This window comes from Oryctolagus cuniculus, chromosome 6, assembly GCF_051225735.1.
Source record: "Oryctolagus cuniculus isolate XC-2025 breed Fujian yellow rabbit chromosome 6, ASM5122573v1, whole genome shotgun sequence".
Classification (NCBI taxonomy): domain Eukaryota; kingdom Metazoa; phylum Chordata; class Mammalia; order Lagomorpha; family Leporidae; genus Oryctolagus; species Oryctolagus cuniculus.
This window is the reverse complement of record NC_142872.1, coordinates 97,792,285-97,804,444: the sequence shown is the minus strand read 5'-3', so window position 1 is coordinate 97,804,444 and position 12,160 is coordinate 97,792,285.

Below are 12,160 nucleotides of genomic sequence, written 5' to 3'. Positions count from 1 at the left end.
TTTTGATTAAGGAAATAGCTTCACATACTGATGAGGTCTGAATTATCTAAAGAAGTCAAATTAACCCGGAAATATCTTGGTTAACTTTTTTATATGAACAAAACGAAATAAGTATTTAATTCTTATGAAGTGCAACATAATGTTTTAAAGGTTAGAGAATAATAACGACACAATAATAATTGGAGTTTTCCATAGTGAGTTCTTTTTGACTGTGTGGGCCTACTGTTAAATCTAAGACCATTTAATAAAAAAAAACAGAAATGATATGTAAACTGATGTGAAAAATAACAAATAGTCCAGAATAATATGCATTTCTGAAAACTCACTAGATAATTGGAAAATTTTTTAGGTTTAAAGTACTTTGCTTATTTGTTTCAAGTATGCTTGGGAATTAATACTAATATCAATTGATAAAATTGTGGATTTTTTTTCATAAGATCACCAAATTACTCTATAATATATAGACTTAAACCCTTAAGTTGAAATAGGAGTACTTTCCTTCCATCTCTTCCTAGGACAATCTCTATTGTTTTGGGCAACACTTTCAAAAGTATCTAGATTTGGAAAATAAAATATGTGGTCAAGTTATTTATAGATAAATGAGCTACAGAACAGAACACAGTGCTATATTTCAAAAGAAAATATGTAGAAGCCAAATATGAATTCAAAAAATGGCTTTATAATATGCAAGTCAAATTTTTCTACCCATAATTAACTGTGAACTCTCTGTAAGTTCTTCTTTTACCATTTTTAAAATTAATTATTTGAAAACAAAGACAGCATTGATTAATGGGAACTTGGGTTTTAGAACAGTTTTTTAATGGGTAGTGACATATGATATTTATCTGCAGAATCAGTAAAAGCTATTAGCTTTTGGTTCCACCACAGAAAGACAGCAGCACGTTATGCATGATATCCAGAAAAAACACTAAAATAGTTTAACGAGCAAATTTCATTGTACCCTCAGGGGTGATTTTTAGTGAAGATCACTCCAAGTCTGCTATAACAAAGGTCAGGATATAAAGAACACAGAGGGACTATCCAAAGTGCTTCAGTCTTTTCTTGGTGACTCACAGTATAACTGTCACCCATGACTTTCTCAGTTGACAGTCTTGGCTTTAAGTCTACAAATATTATTTTATATTTTCTGTCACTTGTTTTTCCCACTGGCATTTGTAATCTGTTCTATAATATATATATATATATATATATATGCACAATTGGTTTTAAAAGAAAGACTTGACCTAAGATTACTTTTATAATTAAATCTATTTGAATAGATTATCATCCTATTCCAACCAATAAAGGAAAACTAGACCCTGAGTTTCTGGGGTCAAGAATTTGGCTTTACAAAATGATAGCTCATGAATCATTAACTGTCAGTTCATTAATAATTTTTATGTGCCATATCAGGGAGATGCTATTTTGAGAAATTTAATTCCATGTGAAGATGTCCTTATATCTTAAAAATTAACCAGTACAAAGTTAAGAGCAGAAATACATCCATTTTATAGATAAAGAAATTGAGACTCAAACATAAAATCACAAAATGGAAAACAAAGAGCCAAGGCTTCTGCTATCTGGAAAATAGAAATTTATTAATTAGCTCTTTTTAAGGGATTATAAAGAGTACAGGGTTCAAATCCTACTAACCTTGTTTTATTCTTGCTCAAATGTCTACATTTATATTAGCATTTATTCAGCACTTACTCTGCCAAGAATTCTATTAGGTGCTTAATCTACATTATCTAGGTTAATTCTCTTAATTCTCACAACAATGCCATAAAATAGCTTGCCTCACAACCACTCACAGGTGATGAAATGTAGGTTGATAGCTTTATTCTTTCTATGCCTCTAAGGAAGGAAGGAAGGAAGGAAGGGAGGGAGGGAGGAAGGAAGGAAGGGAGGGAGGGAGGGAGGGAGGAAGAAAGAAAACTAATGACATTTTACAGATGGGAAATGTGGGCTCTAGCCCTGTGCAAAATTATAGCTTTGTTTAATTTTCTATTTCAAAGTAAATCTCCCTCCTGTACCATACTGCTACCTTAATCCCATCCCCATTTAAAATTATTTTACTTCTGAAAAGCATAAATAATCAGTTTTCTTCAATTTTCCCATTGTATAGTCTAGTATTTTTTTCTCTGTTGAAGAAAAGTTTTTCATGCAGTTAAAAACAAAAATAATTTTAAGGTGCTTGTGCCCATACAGTTATAAATTAGCCTACTTTCCCCTGTCTCAATGAGATCATTTTATGGTTGCCAACTGGCACAACGTTTGTATGTGTATTTACAAAAGACAATGTAATTGTAAGGTGAAATGACACTTTTTTTTTTTTTCGACAGGCAGAGTGGATAGTGAGAGGGACAGAGAGAAAGGTCTCCCTTTTGCCTTTGGTTCACCCTCCAATGGCCGCCGCGGCCAGCGCGCTGCGGCCGGCACACTGCGCTGATCCGATGGCAGGAGCCAGGTACTTCTGGTCTCCCATGGGGTGCAGGGCCCAAGCACTTGGGCCAAGCTCCACTGCCTTCCCGGGCCACAGCAGAGAGCTGGCCTGGAAGAGAAGCAACCGGGAAAGATTCAGGCGCCCCGACCGGGACTAGAACCCGGTGTGTCGGCGCTACTAGGTGGAGGATTAGCCTATTGAGCCGCGGCGCTGGCCGTGACACTTTCTTAAACTGGTATATACATATATATCTGTTATATATATAAGGCTGCCACAAAACACACCAAACAGCGGAGTAAGGGAAAGAGTTTTTTCGGGGAAACCCGACAGACTGGAGGGAAGGGGTGAAGAAGGAAAAGAGGGAGAAGGAGAGCATGAGAGAAAGAGAGAGAGAGACAGACATGTCAGGAGACAGAGAAGAAGAGAGAGTGAGCCACATGTTCAGGAAAAGGTCCTTTTAAAATTCCTGGGGAGGGGGGTGGGCAGGGAAGTAGGAGCAGCAAATCCCGTTAGGATGGGTGTGGGGCTGACACTGGTGGTTGGGCCATGTGGCCACCTGGCTTCCAGAAATGGCGGTGGGGACTAGAGCCTAGGATGGTGTCAGGGTGTAGATTGCACCATAGATAAGACTGTGCCATTTTACTAACAATATATAACCCACACACACACACACATACACACACACATATATATACTTATAAATCCATAGCAACTAATTTTGATCTTTATTTACCCATTTCCCACTAGATATTTTCATACAATTTTTTTGGTTTACAAAAATTTTTTTGTTTACAAAGCTGAGAAACAAAAAATGAGGGTGAGGATTTTTACACATTTAAATCACCTTAATAGATCTTTTTTACTATATTCTATGCACTTTTTATATTAATATAGCAGCCCAATGGTCACAATGTTTTATCATTTACCAATAAAATACTTACACTATAATTTCTGTCTGTGTGATTCCAGATAAGTTACTTCTCTGTGATTCAATTTTCTTATAAAGGCACCTACTGCAGAGGGCCATTGTGAGGGTTAAATGAGCTAATTCATATGAAAATCTTAGCTCTCTAATTCATACGGAACAATCGGATAACAATTTTCATGATACTAGGATTATGAAGATATTTAAGTATACACTACACGCATATAAAAATCAGAGCCTTCCAAAGATTTGTTGCCCATCCAGCATTCGCCTTTGGCAATATCTTCATGATAAATCTAAGTTTCATGAGCGCAAATTACATATCCTCTCTAGTTGCAATCATTTTGTTTTTGAAATTGGAGAAATGCTGAACTACACTAGAAGTGACCCGTGACAAAGAAGACATTTTGAAACTAACAAAGTAACAAAAGTTACTACTAATAAATGGCAGTAAACATTAGACTGAAAAATTTGGTGAGGATAATCCTATCCATATTTATCATCAATTATCTTCTAATATAGATTGTGGCTATGGTTACTGTCACTATTTGTAGGAAAAAAAATCTTAAGTCAAATGACAACAAAATATAATGCCTTCCAAAAATGTTAGGTAAATGGAATATAGCATGTTCCTCATAATAGTGGGAAATCATTTTTAGAAAAGCAAACCAAATACAGATTTTCGACCCGAGAATATTAGCAACAAGTTACCCTTATCTATAAAACAAATGTGATTGGCAACCATAACATTGAGATGGTTGTCAGAGCTAAGCCCATAGGACTCCAATGTCAGTCCTCAAAGTAATAATACATTGGCCTGTAGCAAGAACAAAGGGGGGCTGAGCTTCCAGTAGAGGCCACATTCAGGTAATTTTTATAGACATCCATAATGAAAATACTGAACTATACTCTTTCCCAAAGAATTTGTTGGCAAAGTTAGATTTGTATGTATGCATGAATACTTAGACTGTATGTGTTTTCATATAATACCATGAAAAAGTTCCTTGTAAGTTCCATTATTTCAAACTATGTTTTCTTTTCTCTAAACCTTGCTGTTATGGCAAGTACCATGAACTTTGTTGATTATCATTTTAAATTGGCAATGCTTAGATTTTCTCTGCCTATGAGGTGGTGCCAGATCATACTCAGTGAAATTTGCCCATTCTGGAAAGATTGTAGATTAAAAACAAACATAGAAAGTGAAGGAAGACAAACGTGCTCCTGAATTACAATTAAGACAGTACTTCAATAAATAAAGTACACAAAGCTTGCATGTCCACATGTGTATGATGCCTATATCTGTAGTCCTGAGTCAACAATGTGACTGTTATCTTTTTCAATGTACATTGCATGTTCTGATTTAAAATTTCAAAATGCTTTCCCATGTCAATGACAATCTTAATAGAGTCCAATTAGTTCCACAAGGCGCTTTCTGATGCACAAGCCTCTGGCTTGATTGCGGTGAATGGTGGGTATTTCCTGTGTTTAAGCCCACATATGGATTGAGTAAGGCAGTGGCAGAGGGACTACTGTTTTCCTTCACTACATCTTCATTTCTTTTTTCACAGGCTAAGCCTTTTTTGTTTTTCCTGGCTCTGTTGTCAAAATACTGACCAAAGTTTTGGCTCATGGCTTGGAACCCCAAGCCAAAACAATCCTCTGGAAACTAGTGTGGCAAAATGTATTTTAATCTATACATTCACCATTCAACCATGTGCATAACCACACCCATTGACCCACTCTGTGGTTTAAAAACAACATGAGTTTGCCCCCAGAACGGTTTGATTTATTTGACAAGTTTTTTCAAGCCTGCTCTATCAACATTAAAGAAATTTTCTGAGCTTCAGTTTCATCACATCTTTTATGGAAAAAAAAAAGTACTAACTACAGGAGGATTGTTTTTGTTTCTGTTAAAAAAAAAAAAAAAAAAAAAAAAAAAAAAAAAAAAACAAGGAAAATTCCTCATCCAGAATCATCTGCAGAATCTCTTTAAAAATACATTCTAATAAAATGAGAAAGGAATTGATGTGATTATTATTTCTTAGCGAGTTACAAATTAAAAAATATATAGAACTTCCTTGGAGAAGTCATCATATCATCCTTTTATGCTAATTCAAAGTGATTAATTGCTTTTGGTGTCAGGATACACCTTTTTTTTTAAGAAAAACATCTTCAGAATTGCTGGATTAATTCTTCATTAACTACATTTTGCAATAGAGTTGGTCTCTCAGCCAACTGTAAATATTAAATTTGAGAGAGAAGATTATCTGAAAGGTATCCTGAAGAAATTCACTACGTATGAGTTCTGCTCTTCATTGTTCTCCATTTTATTTCTCCTCTGCATAGCCACTGAATCCAGTTGTTAAAGTTCTGAACTAATGAAGATTTGAATAAATGCCAGTAGCCTTTTATGTCAACAAAAACAGATTTCGATTTGCATCTAAAAGTACCTGTTCCAGTCAAGATGTTTGCCTTCAACAAGGCTATGCTGGAAAATTTTACTGAATTACATTAAATTCGCCTCCTGGATTTTCTCCTAGATGAACAGCAAGAACTGAAATAGTCAAGAAAATGTCCTTTCACTTTAAAAATTAAAACTTTCAACAAAGCAAAACCTACAGCATGTGTTGCAGAGATTTTCAGGGGACCCCCTCTCCCTCCTCCTACTTAAAAATAAAGAAAGAGGAGGGACAAACTCCTTTCAAATATAAGCAATTCTCTCTCTCTCTCTCTCTCTCTCTCTCTCCCCCTCCTTCTCCCCCTCCCTCTCTCTTTCTCTCCCTCTCCCCCTCCTGCCAACCCTTTCTCCCTCCCCCCTCCCTCTCCCCCTCCCCCCAGTTCTTGCTGTCTGACTTTTGCTCTCTCTCTCCCTCTTCTTTCCTCCTCTGACTGACAGCTCCAAAAGGTCTGAAAGGACAAAGTTTTGAAAGTCCAGAATCTAGATCCTTCTTCTTGAAAGTTTAAAGGACAATGTTGATCCGGAAACACGGCAATAGCAACAGAAGAGGTGAGAAAATAATGGAGATGAAGGCATGACTAGGATTGCTGGTGACATACTTTGGGCTATCTGATCAGATAAAATAATAAAACGCTCACTTTAGATAGTTGATCTTCAGATTTACCTGTTCTGTATCCTATCCTCAACACAATTACTGTGTACCAAACTGTGAATCTCCCTAATTCAGAGACTTTGAGTTCGAAATATGTTGGTGCTTTTAGATTCCGGGACTACTGATATCAGCTAAAGGCTTCCACATGTGTTTAAGACAAGAGTATAAGATCTTGGATCAGGAACAGCTTTGAGCGTAGTCCCTGCCAGTGCCTGCATCCATTAATTTCACTGTACCGAGATCTCTGTGCACCTAAGCACCCCTGACTACAAGTTGTCTTCACCCAGGATCTGTACAGCCTGCACAACCCACAGTAAAAATGCCAGTGTGATCCTCCACCCAAACGCTTACCTAGGTGGAGCAGGGATGGTGAGGACAACACTTCCTCTCATCCCTCATTCTGAATTTAGAAAGAAGCAGAAGTGTATATTCAGACGTCAATGCCCATTCAGCCATCAGGAAAATTCAACAAACACCGTTAGAAGGCCAACAGTGTACCTAGGATTGCTTACATCTAAAGGAGCTATTTTCATAAGCTAATTTGGATCTTATAGTGCCCCTTAAAGACTTAAAACTGCTTAGCTATCTCGCAGGAAACAAAAGAGAAAAGCTGAAGAGACCTCCAGCAACCACTACTGTTATATGTGAACAAAGGGGCTCTGGTTTGAGATCTGTTATCTGTTTAAATATGGGTCCTAGATATATTGAATACTGAATTACCAAGAATTCTTATTAACAGTAAGCATCATAGAATAATCTTTGAATAGTTGAAAATTGAAAAATTATATTGCACTATTTTGCACTATTTTTATTAGAATTGCAGTTTATTGCCTATTAATACATCCCTACTCTATTATGCAATAGGAATACATCTGTTTTTGATATTTGCTGTATAGTTTCATTAGCTTACCAGTCTTTCTAATCTGTTTCTGCAGTGGCAGAATAAATATCATAATTAATGCTATTTTTATGTCTATACATGCCCCTTTTGTGCAAGATCAGAGATGTTATGATGATGCTAATGTGACCTTGTTTTTCTACTCAGGTGATTAGGGTGGGGAATTAAGTGTGTTCACTTATTATCCATTGGAAATTTCAAAGATACAGCAGACAATCAAAATCATAATTCCAAATGAAAAGAAAACCTGATTCTTTAAATGTGTATAGAGGGGTGCACAGCAGGGCATATTTTCTTTCTTACTGGCAAGAGTTTGTAACTGGATACGTTAACATTACTGAGAACATGAAAACATGAAACAAAAGTATTGATTCAAGACTTCACTGAACAGAACCCAAGTACACACTGGCTGGTTTTAGATTAGTCTTTCAAAGGACGAGTTTCATTGGTTGCTTATGGTAGGCAGGTACAACTTAACCAGTCCTTCTCTTCATGCATTTAGCAAGAGATGGGAAAGAAAGTGTTATTTGTATTGTTAAATTTACATTATCTCCTTTTTAATCGCATCAGCTGCTAACTATATCTAGAAATAATGACATTTGAAGGGAAAATGGCAACCATCTCCAGAAGACAGCACTATAATGGAAGAGCCTAATTAATTTAACCTCACAATCCTCCATAAAGGCTAAACTTTGTCATTCCGCAGATGGAGCTCAGAGAATTAACAGCGCTGTGCAGCTCCCACAGAATCCACAGATTGGCTGGCCACAGGGAGATTTTTCTTTATATTACTCTGATGCCTATATTGGTAATGTATGCTTGAAGTATACTACAAACAGAATGTGTGGCTTTAAAAGGTGCAAATGAAAACAAACAACAAGCAAAAACCCATGATTGTGAAGTCCTTTGGTTTTATATGATTGAGGCCAGGCAACAACCCTTTGTTGAGAGATGTAAGACCATGATTTCAATATCACCTATAAATATTATTTTAAGATGCAACAGCCAAGGAAAGCAAGGCTGACCCTCAGGAAAAGGAGAGATTTGCAAGTGTCTACATCTGTTCTTTGAAAATGCCCTTGTTCGTTTTCTTTCTTTTCTTCCCTGAATGATTTGTCATATTTCACAGAACCTTTGCTAATAAGATGATAAATGGTAGGTTTTCCATATCGGCACACAGGTACAACAATCGAATAGGAAATATTTGAAAAAGATTGTTCCAACACCAAAGTAATTTTGCTACTACGATGTATCTGCCACAGTGACTGTCCCCCTAGAAACTAGGTGCTGCCCAAATTCAGGATCAGTGAAAAAATCTGGGGCATCTCTCCCATTTTTCTTCCCAAAACACCAATTTCTTCGCATTATTTTAAAAGCTGTATTTATGTTACTTTACCTTCCTTACTGGTGAATGTGAACACAAGTTCGTGTTTCTCTGATCATGAGGAAGAGTCCTAATTCTTAGACCCTTCTTGTTGCTAAGCTGTATTAGGTAAGAAAAGCTGTTTCTTCCACATATATCCAGCTGACAGTCATGAAATCGAACTGATTTACTTGCATCACATGGCGATTATAGAAATAGGGACGATGGTAGCTGCTGAGAGAAAAAACTGGAACGGAACTGTCAAAATGGTGGCACATTCGTTCAGTGATCATTGCACTCCTGGATGCCACGATCTTGTAAAAAGGCGAGCATTGCCGAGTCGAGTTTTATAAATGTTCTCTGTCGAGAGTGGTGTTTAAGCTGCTGATCTAAATCTCCAAGATGCCCCTCCCCCCAAATCTCTCTCCCTCCACCTTCCGAAAAATGCCTACATCTGTCCTCCGCGGGAGGGTCTTCAGGTGGCACGTGGCTGATGATTCTTAAGTTCCCTAAACGCCTTAGCAAAGGGGTCTGCCCAGCCAACCGCAACAGGGCGTCGCTGGACTGCGTCCTGTTCAGTGGCCTCACTGCTTTGCGGAATGAACCCGAGACCTCCCGGCCCCGGGTGACCACTCAGAGGCAGTCCGCACCTCCCTGCGCCTGGCCTCCTTCCGTCTCTTCTCGGGACTGTGTAGCAAACGGCTTCCCCAGAGCAGTGGCGGCTCCAGAAATTCTAGGAAGCCTCGGCGAAGGGCAACTGTTGGCTTGGCGTCTGACTGGGGGCGGGAGGGGGGCCCTGGTCTAACAGCTGGGATGCGCCGCGCGCGCGCGTTTTCCCCACTTAGACTGGGGTTCACGGAGGCCGGCTGGAGAGGGACACTAAGCCTCTCCGAGCGAGCCTGAAAGGGCTCTACCCCGCCCTGAAACGGGCGGTTTGCGCTTGGCCGGGGTTAACGCAGCTTCCCCTCACACCCTGCAAAAGTCCGGGTGTCCATGAAAGGGGAGCGCGCAGCCCAGGTTTCACTCCCCGAAACGTGCTGCCCACCGCCGAGTTAGAGTGAGAATAGGGAAACGACGCTGCCCCCAAGACAGTTTCCAGAACTGCGGCGGCAAAACCGAGGTGGGGTGGGAGCTGGAGACTTCGGATTCTTAGCAATCAGAAAGGAGGGGGGAAGGGATCAAGGTTTGGTTTGCAGGCACTGGTGGGCTACGGGGCACCGGGTTCACGAGTGCTGCGCTGCGGCTAGAGAAGCGCCCCAGCCAGTGTTTGCGCTTGGGATTGTGTAAACCGGGGCGCGCCAGGACTCAGACCCGGGTTCCGATCCTGGGACACCGCCACCCGGCTGTGTGGTCACTCATGGGACGCCTATTTGCGGGTGGCTCGGCCGGAGCCCGGCATTCTTCTAAAGCTGGGCATGCACCGTTGTCCTCTTGGACAGGTCACTGGACGCTAGGAACGTCAGCGTCCTCACCCGCAGGACAACCACAGGGATGCTCTGTGGCCGGATAGCTGTCGAATAGGACTCAGGCGGTAATGGGTGTGCCCTCGGCTGGCGGAGGAGCCCCCTACTCTCGGCTGTGGGCGGGGAGAAAGACCCGATAGGCCATTGTGCTTGGGTCACTTCTGGGCCGGCACGATGCTACTGCTCCCTGAGCTAAGCCGACAGAACAAATCTGTATGAGATCCCGGGAATCCAACCCATCCGGGCCAGGAGGTGCTCAGTTGATGCTTCCAAAGCACGGCCGCAGACCAGGTGAAACGTCCCTCTGCAATTGTGGCCTGACCATCTGACCCTTCCTAGTGTCCCAGCAGGCCTCCCTGGCTAGCGGGCCGGCCATAGGCCATTTAAAGCGTAGCACCAGGGGCCCGTTCATCCTCAGCAGGCGATTCTCTCCCAGGCCCGGGGTCTCCATCTCGCGCGCTGGAAGCAAGGCCACCTTGGTAGCCTGGCGCCCAGCCTGCACCACCCAGCGCTCCAGAGTCCACTTCCCTGTCCCAGTTTGTATCGAAACTTTTGGGAGCTCCTGCTGTGACTCCCCTGGCACTTGCCTCTAGCAGAAGACTCAGATATGTCCCAGAGAGTAACCGTGCGCCCTCCCCCAGCGCCGCCGAGGGAAAAGAATTTCCCGAGCTCCCGGCGCCCTGCACTTTCTCCGTGGGTCCCGTCTCCCCGACGCCACAGGTGGCAGGCAGCGCGCTGGGGAACGCGGGGACGCCCCTCTCGCGCCGAGGCCTCGGGTGCTCCTTCTGGGCGCGCCCAGTTCCGTGTACAGGCAGCTAGCCCAGCCCGGAGCTCTTCCCGCCTGCGGCCTTCTAATCCCACCGCCCCTAAACCCTCCTCTACCCCCTCTTCAGTGGGTTTAAAGCCTCTGGATCCTTCAGGTTTATTTCTCCTGCTCCCTGCCCCTAACGCCCCCCATCCAGGCGGCTAAGGACCTGGGCCAGTGACTGCGCGACTGGAGCTGGCGGGGAGAGGCGGGGAAGGAAGGGAGGGGCGAGGAGCCCGAACCCTAGGAGAGGCCGTGGGCTGGGGCAAACCGCTCTCGCAGGGCTAAGCAGAAGCAGCTGCTGGTAATAGGCGCCCTTGGGAGGGAGCGGGTCTCCCAGCGCGGTAGTCGTGCGGCTGCTGTGGGCGCGCGGGTGGCAGCCCTGCCAGAGCCGCCACCCGCAAGAGCGACCCGCGGCGGAGGCGTCTGCCCGCCCGCGCTCCTCCAAGGCGGACCGGCCTGGGTCTTGCGTGAGACCCTACAGTCCCTACAGCGTGGCCTCTCCATTCCCTCCTCGCACCCAACAAAAGGTGCCAAGCGCGCGTTATTCGAAGCTTCTTAGGGCCGGGGGACGCTGGATGTCCTCTGAAGCCCGCTCAGTTCTCTCTTCGTCCCGCGTCCTCGCCCTCGTAGAGGTGCCCAAACGGGTCCCATTGTTCCCCGAGGCCGAGCAGAGGGGACGCGCTTCCCTTAGAAGGATCCCTGGTTATCTTTACCCACGGACTTCTGAGCAGCGAAGTTAAGAAGCGCCTGCTGACGATTCGGAGGCGCAAAGTTTAGACAAGGTTTGTAAACGAAAAATTTGGAGAGAGGAAAAACTTGTGCCGTAGGTAGAAAGCCACGACAGACACTAACAACTGGTTATGATATCGTTTTCTATCTCCTCGTCATCTTCCTAAATATAAAAGCCCCGTGATTTCGTGGAGTTCACATAAACCGCAGGCATTTGGCATTTGCTTTTGTGTTTTTTCCTCCCCATACATTCATGAATTGGCAATTGCCCTTCAAAACCTACTAAATAACACTTGCATCCCTGAAAAATAAACCTCGGCTTAACTTATTATATTTACATTTATGCAGTATTTTTTTTAATTGGGGGAGAGTTCTCTAAGGTTCTCTGTTGCCTCCCTCCTCCCCTGCCCCCAGTCCTACT